Below are 21,600 nucleotides of genomic sequence, written 5' to 3'. Positions count from 1 at the left end.
GCTCTTTTGGAGGCCTGCCACCCAGCTCACAAATAAATCCACACAGAGTCTTATTACTACTTTTAAATGCCCTGATTTAGCTTCCCTTGTTTCTAACCAGCTTTTCTTAACTTAAATGATCTCATCTACCTTTTGCCTCTTGCTTTTACCTTTCTCTATTTCCATATATCTTTTCTTTCCTTACTCTGTGTCTGGCTGTATGGCTGGTCCTTTCTTTTCTCACTCCTTGATCTCTCTTGCTTCTAGATCCCTCCTTTTTTCCTATTTATTTTCTCTGCCTGCCAGCCCCACCTATCATTTCTCCTGCCTTGCTATTGGCTGTTCAGCTCTTTATCATACCAACCAGGTGTTTTAGACAGGCAAAGTAACACAGCTTTACAGTGTTAAACAAACGCAACATAAAAGAATGCAACACATCTTTACATCATTAAAACAAATATTCCACAGCATGAACAAATGTTAACACATCTCAAAATAATATTCCACAACACCATAGTGTTTATTTGTTTAAATGTCATATGAATAGAATTCTGTAGGATGTATGTAGCATGTATGTAATCATTAGTGTATATATATACATGCACATAAATATATAATGTATCTCTTTAACTCTTTAATCAATATTATACCTTTAAAATTTAATCTATGTTGCATGTCAATGTAGATTTTCTGTTACCATATCACATTTTCTTCTGCAGATAGATATTTATATATTAGGGTTTATTCCAGTTTTTAGGCATTATGAATAATGCTCCTGATATATAAACACATTCATTACTGTCAAATATCACCTAAGAGTAAAAATTATAAGGTCATGCCAAGGAAGAAACTATACCCAGTTTGCATGATTCTTTCCTGGTCAATGCCTTATGGAATTGCTGTAATTATTTGTAATGTTACATTTCACACAGCAATTTTGTTTTGATAATAAAATATGACATCATCATTATAATAGTGTGATACACTTTAAGGTTCAAATTTAAGATCAAGTCCATTGGGTTTGCAAAATAATTGTAAATGGCCATCAACAATGCATGGGGATTTCTGTTTACCCATATCTTTATGTTATGTTATTTTTCAGTCTTTTGAAATTTGATTTTCTGGTGAACACAGAGAAGTATTTCATTAAAATATTTTCTTTTCATTTCCTTGATTGTAATTTAGTTTTATTACTTTCAAAATATTTATTAGTTATTTCAGTTTTCATACTGTTCATGTGTATATATTTAAGTGAATTTTTTCAATTCTTCTTCATGTATTAGCCAATATAGTAGTATAAGTTTAGAACTATTTGTACCACTTATTATTGTCTTTGATTTTTTTTAAATAAATTTATTATCTCTGAATATTTCTAATGATACTTTTTCACAAACTGCTATTGTGTTTGATATTTTAAAGAGTACAGATAACATTTATTTTTATTCTTTTACAATTTCACTGCATGCATGCACGTGCATGCACATGCACGTGCATGCACACACACACACACACACACACACATACACACACACACAGAGTATGTACTTTGCTCATGTTGTCTCCCATCATCCTTTTTTCTTTCCTTCCCCCAATCTCTTCTTCACAACAATCCCATTTCTTATTTTCATGTGCTTTTTGTCTGTTTGTAGCCCACTGCATTTATGTAGGGTTGTTTGCATGAGTATGAGTGGAGACTTCTTTACTTGTGCAAGGGCAATTTTTCAGTGGCTCTCATTGAGGAGTATTATTGCTCCTCCACCAGAAACCACTATATACCCATAGCTCTCCAGGAAGGTGTGAGGCTTTAGGTGTCCCTCCCTCTCTATCGTGCCATGGTGATTAAACCAATATTGTGCAGGTACTCACTACTGGTGTGAGTTCTTGTGTGCAACAGCCATGTCATATCCAGAAGACATCTTTTCATAGTACTTCTTCCCCTCTTTTTATGGTGATAATTTATTTGTATTAAAATGTTATTTGTATGTTAATAAATAAAGTTGCCCGGGGGTCAGAGCTATTAGCAAGCCATAGGAAAGCAGGGCAGTGGTGGCGTACTCTTGTAATCCCAGCACTTGGTAGGCAGAGCTGGGTAAGTCTCTGTGTGTTCAGGGATACAGCCATTATTGGATACACATGCCTTTAATCTCAATACCAAGCATGGAAAACCTGGAGGTCTATACAGACAGGCCGTGATGAGGTGGTCATGTGGTTGGGTTTACAACCAATGAGAAGGCAGAACAGGAACTCTATATAAAGACTTTAACACAGGGGTAGCTCTGGTTCAGAGAGGTAGGACCACTGCAGGAGGAAGGGTAAGGTTTTAGCTCTTAGCTCTGACCTCTTGGCTTTCTTCTTTGCATTGGTTCTGTGTTTCTTATTTAATAAGAAGGTTGGTTACATCTACATCTTCTGGCTCTTACATTCTTTCCAGACCTTCTTTTGTGATATTCCCTGAGCCTTGGAATAGGGAATAGAAATATCATGGCTGAATGCGTATCTTTTTTCCATATTTTCATTTTTTTTTTTTTTTGGTTTTTCGAGACAGGGTTTCTCTGTAGTTTTGCGCCTTTCCTGGAACTCACTTTGTAGACCAGGCTGGCCTTGAACTCACAGAGATCTGCCTGGCTCTGCCTCCCGAGTGCTGGGATTAAAGGCGTGTGCCACCACCGCCCGGCTCATATTTTCATTTTTAAACATTTTGATTTCTAATTATTTATTTTCATCTTTATGTTTTTGATGTCTTTTGTATACAGCAAATTTTATTTTAAAATGTGTACTTGACGTTTCATAATTTAATTGAAACAGTTCATTTTTACTTACTGTAGTAACTAACTGGTGTATTTGTGTTTAAACTTATCAATTTATAATATACCTTCTATTTATTTTCTTCTTCTCAGGTTTAGTTTATCCTGGGTGGATTTGTGTTATTGCTTTTTCTGATATTGTTGTATTCCCTTCCTATTTTATCAGTAATTAGCTTGAAAATCATAAAGTCCATTATTAATTTATTAAAGTAAAAATTTACTGGCAATTTTGTTCTCCTTTAAAAATTGACAGATCTTAACAATTAACTGTTTTTCCTTGTTCTGAATTTGTGTTATTGCTTAACCTTTTATTTTAATTAATATTTAATTTAATTTTATATAATATAATTAAAATATACATGACATTTATATCTGTGAGCATTAAAATACCAAACTAAATTTTGTAGTTAGTATTTTTGCATAGTCTCACTTGTTGACAGTTTACTTTGCTTTTTCTTCCTTCCTGAATCTCTGACCTTCCATCTTGGATTGTTTTTTTCTTCATCCCAATGAATACTTTATTTAGTCTTATTTGGATTGTAGTAGACTTCTTAATTTCTTCCATGTTCACTGTTGAAACATTGTTATTTTCATTGAGTTCTCTGTTAGTGATTTCCCCAGTCCTTGACAGCTCTTTCCACTGTTTTTGGCTTCTAACTTTGTTGATATTCTTTTTTCCATTGACTATATTTTTCTCACTATATGTCTTAAATCTTTTGTGTTTTTATATTTTTGCCTTTTTTTTTCATTTATTCTTTAGAAGCCTTATACATCCAGGTTGGCATTTTCCCTCAGTTTTGGCAAGCTTTGTTTTCTTTTCCCAAAGTATTACCCTATCTTAACTTTCTTGATGGGATTCTGGTTACATATACTTTAAATTTTACTGTTTTGCCCTCTATGTATATTATCTTCTTTTAATTATTTCCCTTATTTCTATTTGTCACAGCTTTGCTTTTCTTGTAGTATACTTTTTTCTACTTCTGTAATTTATTTTCCCTTTAAAAACCATTGCTTTCATACCTATATTATACTATTGAACTTTATTTACTTTTGGAATTTATATATTTGCGTCTGTGATTTTATTGCTATGAATTTCTTTGCCAAAGTTTTTTTTTGAGATTCATTTATTATTATGTATATAGTGTTCTGCCTGCATGTGTGCCTGCATGACAGAAGAGGGCACCAGATCTCATTACAGGTGGTTGTGAGCTACCATATGGTTGCTGGGAATTGAACTCAGGACCTCTGGAAGAGCAACCAGTGCTCTTAACCTCTGAGCTATCTCTCCTTTGCTAAAGTTTTTAAGCTCAGCTTTTATCTACACAAGAATACTACACATATTTACATTATAATTTTGTCTTTATTCTTCCTGTCTATTATCCTTATGGATTTCTTCTTTACTGTTTTTCATGGGTTTATGCTGTAGGATCTCTTTGTGTGCTTGGTTATTTTGGTTTCCTGAATATTGGATTTTTAAATAAATATAAAATGTAGAACAGGCTTTATAGTTAAGGGGTAATTGTAACAATATGCCAGACAGTTCATATATTTCATGGCCACATCTCCTATGGTTGACCTCCTATACAATGTGATATATTTATGGTAATTAATGAAGCAGAACCAATATATTACTAGTAATAATGTCAATAGATAAAGCTCATTCAACTTAGTTTTTTTAAACCAATGTCACTATTTAATTCCAGAGCACCCTTCAGAATGATATTAATTTGCTATGTATATAAATTCTTGGCTATAGAAGTTTCTCATACCTTCATATTATTATCTTTTTAGTTTTGAAAAATTCAGGTCAGACATGTTTTATAAAGTCTTTCAATTGAGCTATGTTGAAATTATGAAAATACATATGTGCAGTCACAATAAAACTACCATACTCATTTTGAGATAAGAAATTATTCTACAAATAACTACTGTATGAGCAAAAATGAGTCCATGGAGGTATTGTGTAGATGAATTTCTAAATGGTCTTATTAAATAAAAAACATGGAGCCAAATATAGGGATGAAAGCCTTAGAGAGATCAGAGAAATAGGCAAAACTACCAGCCAATCTTACCTCACCAACTCTGCAGCTTCCAAATGTGAATTACTTCCTGTCTATCCACGTCTATATGCCTTGCTGTTCTGCCATCTGATTTGCTCTCTCTGTTCAGATATATCACTTCCTCATCTTACACAGGTCTGTCACTTTCTGTCTGTCTGTACAGACCTCCATGGTTAACTAGTTTTGGAATTTAAGGCATGTGCTACCACACCTGGCTCTGTTTCTAGTGTGGCCTTGAACACACAGAGATCCTGTCTGCCAAGTGATAGGATTAAGGGTGTGTGCTGCCTGACTTCTTGTTTACTTAAATGGCTGGCCTTTTCCCCTGTTCTCCAGGCAAGCCTTATTTATTAAAGGACAAATAAAATATCACCACATTTCCCCCTTTTTGTCTAATAAAAAAATAAAAAAAGTTATATCTAATATAAGAAAAACTATATACAATAAGTACAATAAGTATATACAACATATACAAGCAAAAAATGCATCAACAATGTCTAGTCTATTTTCATTTGACAAATTCAGCAAAAATATTCTATTATCTATCCTATTTTGGTGATAAATAAAGCCATTTGGCCTACAGCAAGGCAGCTTAGAGGCAGGTGGGAAATCCAGAGAGACAGGAAGAGAAAGGAGAGGCAAGGTAGACAGACACTGCTAGCTGCTGCCAGGAGAAGCAAGATGTAAAGTACTGGTAAGCCACAGCCATGTGGCAAGGTATAGATTTATAGAAATGGGTTAACTTAAGATATAAGGGCTAGCTAATGAGAAGCTTGAGCCATTAGGCCATATAGTTTGAAAATAATATAAGCCTCTGTGTGTTTATTTGGGACCAAGCTGCTGAGGGATGAGGGTGGGAGAGAGTCTTCCTGACTGTGGAAAACTTCCAGCTTCAGTATTGGACTAATTTATGTAAAAAAGTCAAATTAGGGCCCCAGGTTCTGGCCACCGGGCAGGTTCCCTGCTAGCCCCACCGGGAAGGATCCCCTTCTCCAAGACCCCTGGCAGGCCCTGCAGTCTCCACGCCCTGCCCCCACGCCCATCCGCCTGAGCCCCAAGCCTCTTCCTGAGACTTAGAGGCCGGCCCCCAGCTCCCATCTTGCTCCGGACTTCCTTTTGGAAAACTGGTGAGTACCCTTCCTCACCCCAGACCCCATCCCTGGGCACCAGCCACTCCAGGGAAGACCTGCCCAACTTGGCCCCAGGTTCTGGCCACCGGGAAGGTTCCCTGCTAGCCCCACCGGGAAGGATCCCCTTCTCCAAGACCCCTGGCAGACCCTGCAGTCTCCACGCCCTGCCCCACGCCCATCCCCCTGAGCCCCAAGCCTCTTCCTGAGACTTAGAGGCTGGCCCCCAGCTCCCATCTTGCTCAGGACTTCCCTTTTGGAAAACTGGTGAGTGCCCTTCCTTGCCCCGGACCCCATCCCTGGGCACCAGCCACTCCAGGGAAGACCTGCCCAACTTGGCCCCAGGTTCTGGCCACCGGGCAGGTTCCCTGCTAGCCCCACCGGGAAGGATCCCCTTCTCCAAGACCCCTGGCAGACCCTGCAGTCTCCACGCCCTGCCCCCACGCCCATCCGCCTGAGCCCCAAGCCTCTTCCTGAGACATAGAGGCCAGCCCCCAGCTCTCATCTTGCTCCGGACTTCCCTTTTGGAAAACTGCTCCCATCTTGCTCCGGACTTCCCTTTTGGAACACTGGTCTGGCTGAACCAAGTGTGCGGATAAGGCCAGTAATGAAGCACAAGGAGATGGGCAGACGTCAAGGCAGAAACATATACAACAAAATGAATAGCAATACAGCATCACCAGGCCCTAGCCCTCCTCCAACACCTAGACCTGAACATCAGAAATTGGAAGAAGCAGAAGAAAACAGCCTTATGAATGACATCATGAAGAAGCTAGAGGCTTGTGTAGAGGAAAAGACAAAAAAATGGGAAGAACGCTGTAAACAACTAGAGGAAAGGGCAAACAAATTAGAAGAAATCAATAAAGTCCTGGAAGAAAACAATAAAATACTGAGAGAAAATCAAGAAAAATCAATGAAACAAATGAAGGAAACAGTCCAAGACCTGAAAAGGGAAATAGAAAAAATGAAGAAGACACAAACAGAGGGAATGCTGGAAATAGAAAATCTTAGAAAACGATTGGGAACTTCAGATGCAAGTATAATCAACAGAATGCAAGAGATGGAAGAGAGGATCTCTACCGTTGAAGATACAGTAGAAGAAATACATTCATCAGTCAAAGAAAACACTAAAGCCAACAAAGTCATGAACCAAAATGTCCAAGAAATTTGGGACACCATGAAAAGACCAAACCTAAGAATAATAGGGGTCGAAGAAGGAGAAGAATACCAACTCAAGGGCACAGAAAATATATTCAACAAGATCATAGAAGAAAACTTTCCCAACTTAAAGAAGGAAATGCCTATGAAGATACAAGAAGCTTATAGAACACCAAACAGACTAGACCCCCAAAAAAAGTCCCCTCGCCACATAATAGTTAAACAACTAAACGTACAGAATAAAGAAAGAATATTAAGAGCAGCAAAGGAAAAAGGCCAAGTGACATATAAAGGCAAACCCATCAGAATAACACCCGATTTCTCAATGGAGACTTTGAAAGCCAGAAGAACCTGGACAGATGTAATGCAGACACTAAGAGACCATGGATGTCAGCCTAGACTAATATACCCAGCAAAACTTTCAATCACCATAGATGGAGTGAACAAGACATTCCATGACAAAGCCAGATTTAAACAATACTTATCCACAAACCCAGCCCTACAGAAAGCACTAGAAGGAAAATTCCAACCTAAGGAAGTCAGATACACCCTCGAAAACACAGGCAACAGATAAAGCCACAGCAGTAAACCCCAACGTATAGAAGTACCCACACATCACCACCAAAAAATAACAGGAATGAACAATCACTGGTCATTAATTTCCCTCAATATCAATGGACTTAATTCACCTATAAAAAGACATAGGCTTACAGAATGGATACGAAAGCAGGACCCATCTTTCTGCTGCATACAAGAAACACATCTCAAATTCGAAGATAGACACTACCTAAAAATAAAAGGCTGGGAAAAGACTTTCCAATCAAACGGTCTTAAGAAACAAGCGGGTGTAGCCATCCTGATATCCAGCAAAATAGACTTCAAACTAAAATCAATCAAAAGAGATCAAGAAGGGCATTACATACTCATCACAGGAAAGATCCACCAAGATGAAGTCTCAATTCTGAATATTTATGCCCCAAACACAAGGGCACCCACATATGTAAAAGAAACATTACTAAAGCTTAAATCACATATAAAACCCCACACATTAATAGTGGGAGACCTCAACACCCCACTCTCACCACTGGACAGATCTCCCAAATTGAAACTTAACAGAGAAATAAAGGACTTAACTGATGTCATGACTCAAATGGACTTAATCGATATCTACAGAACATTCCATCCTAACAAAAAAGAATATACCTTCTTCTCAGCACCCCATGGAACCTTCTCTAAAATTGACCACATACTTGGCCACAAAACAAATCTAAACAGATACAAAAGAATTGGAATAACCTCCTGTGTTCTATCAGACCACCATGGTCTAAAGTTGGATTTCAACAACAACAAAAACTACAGAAAACCTGCAATCTCATGGAAACTGAATAATACCCAACTGAATCACCAATGGGTTAAGGAAGAAATAAAGAAAGAAATTAAAGACTTCCTAGAGATCAATGAAAATGAAGACACCACATATCCAAATTTATGGGACACTATGAAAGCAGTACTAAGAGGGAAATTCATAGCACTAAATGCCCACATAAATAAGTTGGAGAAATCTCACACTAGAGACTTAACAGCATACCTGAAAGCTCTAGAACAAGAAGAAGCACAGTCTCCCAGGAAAAATAGACGCCAGGAAATTATCAAAGTGAGAGCTGAAATCAATAAAATAGAAACAAAGAGAACAATACAAAAAATTAATGAAACAAAGAGTTGGTTCTTTGAGAAAATCAACAAGATAGACAAGCCCTTATCCAAACTAACCAAAAGACAGAGAGAGAGCATCCAAATCAACAAAATCAGAAATGAAAAGGGGGACATAACAACAGACATTGAGGAAATCCAGAGAATCATCAGGTCATACTTCAAAAACCTCTATTCGACAAAACTGGAAAACCTAAAAGAAATGGATAACTTTCTGGATAGGTACCACATACCTAAGTTAAATCAATACCAGATAAACTATTTAAATAGTCCAATAACCCCTAACGAAATAGAAACAGTCATTAAAAGTCTCCCAACCAAAAAAAGCCCAGGACCAGATGGTTTCAGCGCAGAATTCTACCAGATCTTCAAAGAAGAGTTAATACCAATACTCTCTAAATTGTTCCACACAATAGAAACAGAAGGAACATTACCAAACTCCTTCTACGAGGCTACAATTACCCTAATTCCTAAACCAAACAAGGATACAACAAAGAAAGAGAACTACAGACCAATCTCCCCCATGAACATTGATGCAAAAATACTCAATAAAATACTGGCAAACAGACTCCAAGAACACATCAAAACAATTATCCACCATGATCAAGTAGGATTCATTCCAGGGATGCAAGGGTGGTTCAACATACGAAAGTCCGTCAATATAATACACCATATAAACAAACTCAAAGAAAAAAAACATATGATCATCTCACTGGATGCAGAAAAGGCATTTGACAAAATCCAACACCCCTTCATGATAAAGGTATTAGAGCGATCAGGAATACAGGGAACATACCTAAATATAATAAAGGCAATTTACAGCAAGCCAACAGCCAACATCAAATTAAATGGAGAGAAACTCAAAGCAATTCCACTAAAATCAGGAACGAGGCAAGGCTGTCCACTCTCCCCATACTTATTCAATATAGTACTTGAAGTTCTAGCCAGAGCAATAAGACAACATAAGGAGATTAAGGGGATACAAATTGGAAAGGAAGAAGTCAAGCTTTCCCTATTTGCAGATGACATGATAGTATACTTGAGCGACCCCAAAGATTCCACCAAGGAACTGATACAGCTTATAAACACCTTCAGCAACATAGCAGGATACAAGATCAACTCAAAAAAATCAGTAGCCCTCCTATATACAATGGACAAAGAAGTGGAGAAGGAAATCAGAGATACATCACCCTTTACTATAGCCACAAATGACATAAAATACCTTGGGGTAACACTAACCAAGCAAGTGAAGGACCTATATGACAAGAACTTTAAGTCCCTGAAAAAAGAAATTGAAGAAGATGTCAGAAAATGGAAAGATCTCCCATGCTCATGGATAGGCAGGACTAACATAGTAAAAATGGCAATCTTACCAAAAGCAATCTACAGATTCAATGCAATCCCCATCAAAATACCAACACAATTCTTCACAGACCTGGAAAGAATAATACTCAACTTCATATGGAAAAACAAAAAACCCAGGATAGCCAAAGGAATCCTGTACAATAACACAACTTCTGGAGGCATCACGATCCCTGACTTCAAGCTCTACTATAGAGCTACAGTAATAAAAACAGCTTGGTACTGGCATAGAAACCGACATGTGGACCAATGGAATCGAATTGAAGACCCTGACATTAATCCGCACACCTATGAACATATAATTTTTGACAAAGAAGCCAAAAGTGCACAATGGAAAAAAGAAAGCATCTTCAACAAATGGTGCTGGCAAAACTGGATATCAACATGTAGAAGGCTGCAAATAGATCCATATCTATCACCGTGCACAAAACTTAAGTCCAAGTGGATCAAGGACCTCAACATAAATCCAGCTACTCTGAACCTGCTAGAAGAGAAAGTAGGAAGTAGTCTTGAACGCATTGGCATTGGAGACTACTTCCTAAATAGAACACCAGTAGCACAGACTCTGAGAGAAACAATCAATCAATGGGACCTTTTGAAACTGAGAAGCTTTTGTAGAGCAAAGGATATGGTCAACAAGGCAAAGCGACAGCCTACAGAATGGGAAAAGATCTTCACCAACCCCACATCTGACAGAGGACTGATATCCAGAATATATAAGGAACTCAAGAAATTAGACATCAAAATGCCCAACAGTCCAATTAAGAAATGGGCTATAGAACTAAACAGAGAATTCTCAACAGAGGAAACTCAAATGGCCGAAAGACATTTAAGGAATTGCTCATCATCCCTAATCATCAGGGAAATGCAAATCAAAACAACTCTGAGATACCACCTTACGCCTGTCAGAATGGCTAAGATCAAAAACACTGAAGACACCTTATGCTGGAGAGGATGTGGAGCTAGGGGAACTCTCCTCCACTGCTGGTGGGAATGCAAGCTTGTTCAACCACTTTGGAAATCAATATGGCGCTTTCTTAGAAAATTGGGAATCAATCTCCCCCAAGATCCAGCTATACCACTCTTGGGCATATACCCAAGAAATGCTCAACCACACCATAAGAGCACTTGTTCAGCTATGTTCATATCAGCATTGTTTGTAATAGCCAGAACATGGAAACAACCCAGATGCCCTTCAACTGAAGAATGGATAAACGAAATGTGGTACATATGCACAATGGAATACTACTCAGCAGAAAAAAACAATGGCATCATGAGGTTTGGAGACAAATGGATGGATCTAGAAAAAATCATCCTGAGTGAGGTAACCCAGACTTAGAAAGACAAACATGGTATGTACTCACTCATAGCAGGATACTAGACATGAAACAAGGATGAATTGTCTGCTACTCACATCACCAGGGAGGCTACCCGGAAAACAGGACCCCAAGAAAGACACAGGGATCGCCCAATGACAGAGAAATGGAATGAGATTTACATGAACAGCCTGGACATGAGGGGGGGTAATGAAAGGCGAGGGTTGAGGGAAAGAGAGCTTGGGGGAGCGGGAGATCCCAGCTGGATCAACAACAGAGAGGGAGAACAAGGAATAGGAGACCATGGTAAATGAAGACCACATGAGAACAGGAAGAAGCAAAGTGCTAGAGAGGCCCACAGAAATCCACAAAGATACCCACACAACAGACTGCCGGCAATGGTCGAGAGACAGCCCGAACTGACCTACTCTGGTGATGGGATGGCCAAACACCCTAATTGTTGTGCTAGAAACCTCATCCAACTACTGAGGGATCTGGATGCAGAGATCCATGACTAGGCCCCGGGTGGATCTCTGGGAGTCCAATTAACGAGAATGAGGAGGGTTTATATGAGCGAGAATTGTTGAGACCAAGGTTGGATAAAGCACAGGGACAAATAGCCAAATGAATGGAAACACATGAACTATGAACCAATGGCTGAGGGGTCCCCACTGGATCAGGCCCTCCGAATGGGTGAGACAGTTGATTGGCTTGATCTGTTTGGGAGGCATCCAGGCAGTGGGACCAGATCTTGTGCTCATTGCATGAGTTGGCTGTTTGAAACCTGGGGCCTATGCAGGATTGTTTGGCTCGGCCTGGGAGGAGGGGACTAGACCTACCTGGACTGAGTCTACCAGGTTGACCTCAGTCTGTGGGGAAGGCTTTGCCCTGGAGGAGATGGGAATGGGGGGGGGGCGTTGGGGGGAAGGTGAGGGGGACGGGAGGGGGGAGAACAAGGGAATCCGTGACCGATATGTAGAACTGAATTGTATTGCAAAATAAATTAAAACAAATTTAAAAAAAAAGTCAAATTATAAATAAGGAATAACGATTTTCAATAGTTTTAATGGGACTTCCTAGTTTATTGAAGGCTTTGATAATAGTACAAAATTTTATTAAATGTGGATTTTTACTGAATCCCATATGATCCAAGTAAAAATGATTGAAAATAATATATAAAATTAACAGAACTCAATGCAAGAGCAGAAAGTAGATTATATTTCAATAGTGAAGGTTTTGTTTTATTTATGCAAATGAATAGTGCTGTGGGATGGTCTGTATGTCAAGTGTGTTGCTGATTGGTCAATAAATAAATCACTGATTTGTCAGTGGCCAGTCAGGAAGTATAGGCGGGTCAAGGAGGAGAATAAATTTGGGAAGTGGAAGGCTGAGTCAGAGAGACACTGCCAGCCGCCACGCTGACAAACAGCATGTGAAGATGCCGGTAAGCCACGAGCCATGTGGCAAGGTATAGATTTATAGAAATGGATTAATTTAAGCTATAAGAACAATTAGCAAGAAGCCTGACATGGCCATACAGTTTGTAAGCAATATAAGTCTCTGTGTTTACTTGGTTGGGTCTGAGTGGCCGTGGGACTGGCAGGTGAGAGAGATTTGTCCTGACTGTGGGCAAGGCAGGAAAACTTTAGCTACAGAATAGTGTCATACTTGTCTGTTTCCTCAATTGGTTTGTTTATTTGTTTTTGGTTTTTCGAGACAGGGTTTCTCTGTGTAGCTTTGCGCCTTTCCTAGAACTCACTCTGTACCCCAGGCTGGCCTCGAATTCACAGAGATCTGCCTGGCTCTGTTTCTTCAATTGGAAGAGCTGTTTGGCAAGTAGTCTTTGGTTAATTTCAGTAATAATAATGATTTCACTAAAATTGTAACCATCATTAAATGGATAATATTCAGTGCTTTTTTGAAATCCAGTATGTTACACATTAAATCTAGAGTTGATAATACTTCATTTTTATTTTCTTTCTTTTTTTTTTCATTTGAAGCTTTCATCTTCTAGCTAATGCTTCACCTGAAAATTTTTTCCCTCATATTATTTGGGATGGTGATTTTCCAAACACTCAGTTAACAGTAAGCTTTTTTAAGCTACAGCTTCTTTTAAAGGAGTTAAGTGCTTGAGAATAAAGAAGGCCTTTTGATACAATTTCAAAATTGTTTATATTATAAAGACCTAAACAGCTCACAATCATATGACTGTCAGAATCAAGGGCTTTCTGAGGTCACTGAGATAAATGAAGGCAAAATTTTGTGAAAGGAACACGGAAATCCCATAAAAAATAAGAATAGGAGATGGTAAAGAAAATGAGCTGCTAAGGCAAAAAAAGAAACTATAGAAATGAATGAGGGTAAATTGATGGTAGGCATTTCACATGTCAGAAAGGAGGCATAGAAATGGGGAGGTGATTATAGGCCAGCTTTTCCGAGAAGTTTCTCATAAAAGAGGATAATGGCATATGAAATTGGCCACAGGAACTGAAAAGGAAGAAAGTGGAGATATGGTAGCTGCAAAGCATAAAGTTAAAATGTAAGAAAACAAGAAATGACAAACTGAAGAGCAAACTACCATTCTCCTGTGATGGGATCAGCGAGGGTCCTTCCAGTATTTCACTGCTGTGACTCAGCTCACTGTGACCCTCAGAAAGAATGTAGCCCCTTCCATGATACAATCATATCCTATGTTGCCTCTGATTCTTTTTCATTATGTAGGTTTTGACTAAAAATGTATTTCTTCTAAGAACAGGTTCTGATTTATCAATAATAATCATTGGTAGGTATATTCTGACTTCTGGAAATGTATGATATACTTCTATTTTAAATTTACTGCAATAGAAGTGAATATAGACTATTAAAATGTAGATCATAGCCCTTGAACACAGAAGAGAAGGCAGTAATACTGTGTGGCATCATACTATTTGGCATTTTTTGTTATTAATTTTGAACTTCTAGAATTTGGTGATTTCTGAGCGGATTGTGCTTTCTAGAGTTGCATTGTTATAAATTACGTGGCAATGTGGTGGTTGTGAATTATCTGGTTAGTTAAGATGAATTTCACTTTGCTGTTATTTACAAACATCCTATTTCCACAGCTATCACTGTGTACTCAAACATGTTTGTGGAATGCAGTAATAAGAATAATCATATTAGCCACCCTCGTATTATAAAACCTTGTAGTTGGCTAAATACTTTCTTGTCCTCTATCTCATTTGATCCTTAGCATGAACTTTAGAAATATGTTTAGTAGATACTGTGTTTTATTTATTTATAGATGAGAAAATGCAGGCTTACCAGCATACAATGACAAAAGAAATTTAGCTAGTGTTGGGGAGTGATTGGACTAGAGTCTAGCTTTTTGGAAATTATTGCTGAAGTTCTTGTTACTTTGATTCTTCATTTGTTCCATATCTTTGTTGTTATTCTCTTTATCTTTCCCTAGTGTGTAGCTAGAGTTTTCCTGCCTGGCCCACAGTCAAGACAAATCTCTCTCACCTGCCAGTCCCACGGCCGCTCAGACCCAACCAAGTAAACACAGAGACTTATATTGCTTACAAACTGTATGGCTGTGGCAGGCTTCTTGCTAACTGTTCTTACAGCTTAAATGAATCCATTTCCATTAATCTATACCTTGCCACATGGCTCGTGGCTTACCGGCATCTTCACATGCTGTTTCTCATCATGGCGGCTGGCAGTGTCTCTCTGACTCAGCCTTCCACTTCCCAGCTTTTTTCTCCTCCTTGTCCCGCCTGTAGTTCCTGCCTAGCCAATGGCCAATCAGTGTTTTATTTATTGACCAATCAGCAACACATTTGTCATACAGAACATCCCACAGCACTTCCCCCTTTTTTTTTCAAAAAGGAAGGTTTTAACCTTAACAAAGTAAAATTACATATAATTTGGGAATTTGGGCATAGCTTCTCTTACTATTTCCTGCTGGAGGGGGGCGCTGTATCTTATGGGGACACAAAGAAAATTTTAGGATTATGGAATAGTCCATGAGGCTGTATTGTCTGAGCCAGATGCCTTCAAACCATTCTGGATGTTGGATCATCTGGGCCATGGTGTCATTGGAGACCTTTCAGGGGGTCTTGGCTGGTCAAACCTGATGTATCTTAATCTTGATCAAATCCATAGCCTCTGGCTTTCTGTGAAAACAAAAGAGACTCTTTTCCAAAGCAACATATCCTTATACCCAAATTTTGAAGTCAAGGTACCTTTAAAATATACATATTGGTTTAACTCAACATCTTTTATGATCAAATGTTTTTCTGCAGTTAAAAATCCCAAAGACAACACAATAGAGATTCTCTGTGTAATATCCATTTTTACGTGGCTTATTTTTTATACTACCTTCACTGTCTCTTTAAAGACTTTATTTTAAAAAACTATTTATTTCTTTATATAACTGTATATATTCCTTTTTCTCTCTCTTTCAAGCCTACGTACATTTTTACACACATTGTAAACTATTACATCTGAATCTGTCTTATTGTGAATCTATTGCTTTAAACTGCAGCAGCTATGGCTGCTGGCTCTGCCCACATCAGCTTCCCAACATGGCAGTGTTACCTTTTCCTCCAACTCTGGGAGCTATCGTGGGTCTATGCTTTTATCCAAGCAGCATGTAGCCCAGAAACCTCTTTTTTTGTTTTGTACTAGCAAAACCTAAATCCACCACGCAGCTTAATGTGCCGCTTGCAGAGGCCTCATTCCCGCCATACAGCAGGTCGAGCTCACAGGCTAGGAACCCACAAGTAGCTCAAACCGGCAGCTGCCGCTCATTTGATTGAGACAATTAGGAAGCTGTTTTTAGCTCCATTTTAGAATCTTTTTACTCAGGTTTTAGGTGGAAACTCTTGCCACCATGTTGGATGCCGTTTGTAGCTAGAGTTTTCCTGCCTGGCCCACAGTCAAGACAAATCTCTCTCACCTGCCAGTCCCACGGCTGCTCAGACCCAACCAAGTAAACACAGAGACTTATATTGCTTACAAACTGTATGACCGTGGCAGGCTTCTTGCTAACTGTTCTTACAGCTTAAATGAATCCATTTCCATTAATCTATACCTTGCCACATGACTTGTGGCTTACCGGCATCTTCACATGCTGTTTCTCATCATGGCGGCTGGCAGTGTCTCTCTGACTCAGCCTTCCACTTCCCAGCTTTTTTCTCCTCTTTGTCCTGCCTATACTTCCTGCCTAGCCAATGGCCAATCAGTGTTTTATTTATTGACCAATCAGCAACACATTTGCCATACAGAACATTCCACAGCACTAGTGCTAAGATGAAACCACTCTCCCTAGAGCATGAGAATATCTTGAGCAGTAAAGTTGTTAAAGGTTGAAATTGAATTCATAGTTGTATAGGATGGATAAGTTATACTAGTATTTCTATGCATTAATACTAGTCTTTGTGGACTTCTGGTCTCTTAGCATTTCTTCTTCCTTTTCGTCTTGCTTTTTCATGGACTGTGCATGTGTTAGACATAGAGAAAAAAGAACAATTATCTTAGGTAGTTTGGTGATTTTGATGTCCATCTCTGTGAGAGTTAATATATAATTAGTAGTTACTATGTATTAAATGCCTATCAGCAGACAAATACTAAATCAGAGTTTTTTATATGTAAAGAATATTATGATTGGGGTGCTTACTTTTGACTGTTGATTGCATTGGATTAATATATTACTTCCTGTGTGTTTGTGAGGGTGAATCAAGGTAAGGTCAAGGGATGAGTGAATGTCTGCACTGGACATGGGCAGTACAATTTCATGGCCTGGATTCCTGGACTGATTAAAAAAGAGAAAAACAACAGGGAATTGTCATTCTGCTGCAGATATGAGGAAGCAGCCTTCTGCAGCTGTGCCTTCACTGCCATGATGGAGTGCATCTCCTGTACCAGGAGACAAACCTTTGCTTTCTTCAGTTGCTTCTTGTAAGATACATGGTTACAAATACAAAAAAGTAACTATTGGGAAGATAGCCTACCTTAATGGGCCAAGAAGGTAGTTGTTGAAATATTCAGGTAACATTTTGACAATTGAGCCACAAATCTCATATGTGATCTTAGCATCAGGTAATTTTATTTTATTGTAATCAAGAAACCTCACGTTTTTTCTTCAGTTGTACCTGTGTGTTCTGGTTACTTATGGTCTGAAACTATCACCATACAGTGGACCAGATCTGGGTAGATAAATTTCCTATGCATGAAGTTTAAAGGTGTTTTCCTTTCCAACTATAAGTAAAAATGTTTCCTGTAGTTGCCAAAGATATGTAATCTGTTGCCTCCATTTTCTTTTTGAGTAAGTATAGAGTAGATTTGGGTGATTCATCTGGTGCTACGACCTGAACTTATACCACCAAGTACAAGTGGTGGGAACTGAATTCCTGATGTAAGTGTTTGTTAGAAAGCAAGGCCTGATAATAGGCAAATAGGTCATAAGGGCTCTGGTATAAATAGATTAACGTCTTTGTACAAATGGGTAGTTATCTTAAGAGTCACTGCAAGAAAGTGAAACCATAAAAGCTGAAACTTAGGGCAAGATGGAGACTACCATATTTATACTTTTGTATGCACTTGCCATTTTTAATGATAAAATGCTAGGAGAAATATTGGATTGTTTATGATAAATAAAGCTAGAAAATAATATGATTAAGAAGAATGTGAGTTTTTACAAAGCAGATTCAACCCTGTCTTACTCTTTTGTTCTTGTACTCTTTGGCTTTTCTACTTTCTGCCATGGGATGATACATCAAAATAGGCACTCACTGAAAGCCCACCCCTTGACAACAGACACTCCAACTTCCAGCATATGAATACACTTTTCTTCTTCCCTTTTTCTTTCTAAAATAAACCACCTAGCTTATAATATTCTGTTATAGCCTTGTAAACTGACAAAACCAGAAAAATGGGCACTAAGGTAATATGCCTTCATTTTAAATACACAAAATATTCAATTTGCTTTTAGAATTGGTAACAAGTAGAATCTGAAACATGACATGAATGTTAGGAAAATTCTGTACTGCCATGAAAATAACATTATAAGGGGAATTCTGGCGAAGTTAAGTATAAAAAGTCCTGGAATGTCCTAGAGATTACTAAGTGGTCAAGACCAAAATGTTGTAAAAAATGAATAGTGAAGGCCATGCTGATGACGTCTCACCAGAAATGTGGTGAGATACTGGAAACTAGAGAAAAGGCCATAAATGAGTTACAAGGATTTGGTTAAAGCTGTGTCCGTGCCTCATGACTTGGTCAAAGGCAGAGTTTAAGAACAATGAACATGGATGTATGATGGATACAATTTTTAAACCAAAGGTTAAAGGAGCTGTTTTGTCACTTTTAGTCACGTGTTATAGATTTTAAATGAAGAGAAACTTTCAGCATGGAATTTCAAATTACAAGGAGGGCAACATGAAAAGAGTTAGGAATTTCATAACTTGGTTATGTAAACAGTGAAAAGATAGGTTTAGGAGAATATGCCATTTATTAGAGGTCATGTATTAAAATGATATTTAATTCAAGTGTTGGGAAATTGAGATACAGTAAGAGGTGATAAGTTATAAGAGGTCAACACCATACATAGGTTAATAAATATCATTGCCATAAGAATGTGGTCATTATCTTGAGAACGAGTCACTCTCTTACCCTTTATGTTTTCACCAGATAGGAATTCTTTAAGATTAAACTTTCTAGGTTCTAGAAGTGAGGAATATAGGTCATAAATTAAACAGTTTGTCTTAGCTTCTTTTAGAAATATAACAGACACATGGCTATAGCACAGAATAATAGCAAATGTAAGATCAAGATGAATCATTTTTATTTCAGACTACTGAGATGTTCTGCCTTAAATGCAAGGACTGGGCATGCTTGAATGTGTGCAGGCCATTTTCAGATTTTGGAGAGCTAGATTCCTTCCTTAGCTACAAGTTTAGACACGATCAGAGCAATGACGGTACCAATTGACATGCCTGTATGGAGGAGGAAATCTCACAGGGCCCCACACCTAGATGAAGAGCTACAGGCAATTAATGACTGCCAAGAAAGGCGGAATCGGTCTTCTCTGTGAATGAACCACTTAATTGGTTTTCTAATACCAAGTGGTCAACTCTAAAAACATACACATGCAAGCAACATTTAATCACCTTAGCAGGTTTTATATGTGTGTGTTTGTGTATAGAAAATAATAATGTGAAGAAAAAAGTCTATGAACTAAGAGGGGGCAGAGAAGGAGTTGGAGTGAGGAGAAGGAAAGGGGGGTGATGTGAACACAGTACTCATATATTAAATTCTCAAAAAATAATCTAATGGAATGAGGCAACATGTGATCACTCTAGGTGCGGGAGTTGTTTTATAGATGTATCTGTTGAAACTAGACTCCATAGCTCTGCATTCTGATGGATTGTAATTTCAGACTAAGTATGTTATATTTAGAAATATATACATATAATATATATATAATATATATATATATTATATATATATATATATACACGCAATATGTATGAAACAACAATTAATGAAGAAAAGGTCATGAACTTGAAACAGAGAAAGGAGGGGAATATGGGTGGCTTTGTAGGGTATAAATGGAATGGGGAAATGATACAATTATATAATCTCAAAAAGAAAAGAAAATAAGAAATTTGTCAAGCTACCTACCATAGAGGAGGAATGATCAAAACCACTGTTGTATTTTAAAAACAGCAGGAAGGAATCACACCATTCAATGGGGCCCACATTGGAGGTTTATTGAGGGGAGGGGAGAGAAGAGGCTGAGAAGGGGGGCAGAGACTTGTCCCTGGGTAGGAGAGTGAAGGAAGAGAAAGAGAAAGTAACTGCAGGTGGGCAAGGCCTGCCTTTTATAAGGAAATGTAGCACACACATACAGGGGGTGGTCTTAGTGACTGCAGCTGAGGATATATCTTGTCAGGACCCTAAGGGCAGGCTAGTACAGATTCCTAAATGCTAACAACCACTAGTCTGATTCAATTATTAAAAAAATATGAAATATGAAATATGGGGTAAGTATTGTCCTTTATTAGGAAATTTGCATAGCTTCTAACTCAGCCTTGAGAATTCCCTTCAGATACTCAACATTCTAAAGTTCCTTTGTGACAAAGCTTTACTCATACAAGTTTTCTGTGCTTAAAATGTGCTAACGTGTTCACTAAGCATATTTCCTTTTTAAAGAATATGTTTTTGTATGTGGTGATGTACATGTATGTGTGGGGGAGTGGAGGTTACATGTCCATAGAGGTCAGAACACAAACTTGTGTGTTTTTCACTAGATGATGTTCACTTTTCCTAGTGGAATTTTCAATAGCATCAGTGAAATGAGATATTGTCTTACACTAGATCCATTTGAATGGGGTACCACTTCTGTTTGTTGAAGTCAGTCTGGTGATACCATGACCAAGCTTTGCTGAGCTTCATTGCAAGCCCTTGTAGTGTAGTTTGTCTTCATATTCTGATTTGGTTTTACTGTGTCTTGTTTCTTTTCTACTAATAAGCATGCAGTTTTAGTACAACTTTCTCTAAATGAAGCTTCACTGAAAGAATAATCAACTTACAGATTTATGACAGAAGTTTTAGATAGGGATGTTGAATCCTCAGGTTTGGCCTTTTGATCCAGGTATTCACTTTTGTAAAAGGCATTAACAATTGGCATTTCTTTCAACATCTGATAAATAAAATACATTAAAAATTTTTCCCCAATAAAGATCAGATTAAGTGTTCTCTAGCATACATGGAATGAGCATGTCTGATGATAAGTAATGATCAGATGGGCTCATTCATATCTTAGCTGCTGTACTGACAATTTTTTTTGTTTTGATGTTAAAAACATGTCAACAAAAAGAATGAAAATATAAGGCATGTACTTTAAAATGCTTTCTACTAGGTACTTGCCCTCATCCAATTACAATTTTTGTTCAGTATACTAAGAGTTCTTTTTTTAAAACAGATTGTTGGTATAGGAGGAAAAAGAATATTAATTATAGCTATGTTTTTTTCATTTCATTTGGAATGAGGATTTCACACATAATGCATTATATGGGGGAGAATGAAATGCCAAAAGCAT

The sequence above is a fragment of the Peromyscus californicus genome, unplaced genomic scaffold (genome assembly GCF_007827085.1).
Source record: "Peromyscus californicus insignis strain IS unplaced genomic scaffold, ASM782708v3 Scaffold_10__1_contigs__length_136768540, whole genome shotgun sequence".
NCBI classification, from domain to species: domain Eukaryota; kingdom Metazoa; phylum Chordata; class Mammalia; order Rodentia; family Cricetidae; genus Peromyscus; species Peromyscus californicus.
This window is presented reverse-complemented; position numbering follows the sequence as displayed.